Raw genomic sequence first — 605 nt, forward strand, 5'->3', positions numbered from 1 at the left:
CTCTGGTACCAACTGTGGCAAAACCACCCGAAATAACGCACTTACGGAGGCGTTTGTCTTACACTAGATACTAAGCACCCCGAGAGCGAGCTATATTGGGTAGATTTCATCGAGCACACCCCAAGGGAGAGCCCGAATAATCCACATTTCCCTCAGGATCCAATAATGAGAACGAGTTTACATTACTTAGTCCATTTCATACACCCAGAGTTCTTTGAAATACATTATTATAGGACCAAATTCAGAGTGCGGAAACGAAAGAGCGGAATGAAAAGAAATATCTATCGACAGTATACAAGGATATGTTTGTGCCTACTAGAAGAATCCTTCACACAACGGTTACTCCTCAAGTTGTACCTACAATAGGGGTAAATAAACCCTGAGTACACAATGTACTCGCAAGACTTATCCGACTAGTGGGAATAATTTCCTGACTCCAAGGGATGATAAGCTTTATGGTTTGTTGGGTTTCCTTTTTGTGGAAAGCAATACTAATAGTAAATCCTTATGTATGTTTATTATTAGCAGTCATGATTAGTACTCCAGGGACACTAACCTCGCTGTATGGCTAGAAGATTTCTGCCTCGCCTATCGAGCAGGCGGGG

Source organism: Miscanthus floridulus, chromosome 3 (assembly GCF_019320115.1).
Source record: "Miscanthus floridulus cultivar M001 chromosome 3, ASM1932011v1, whole genome shotgun sequence".
NCBI classification, from domain to species: domain Eukaryota; kingdom Viridiplantae; phylum Streptophyta; class Magnoliopsida; order Poales; family Poaceae; genus Miscanthus; species Miscanthus floridulus.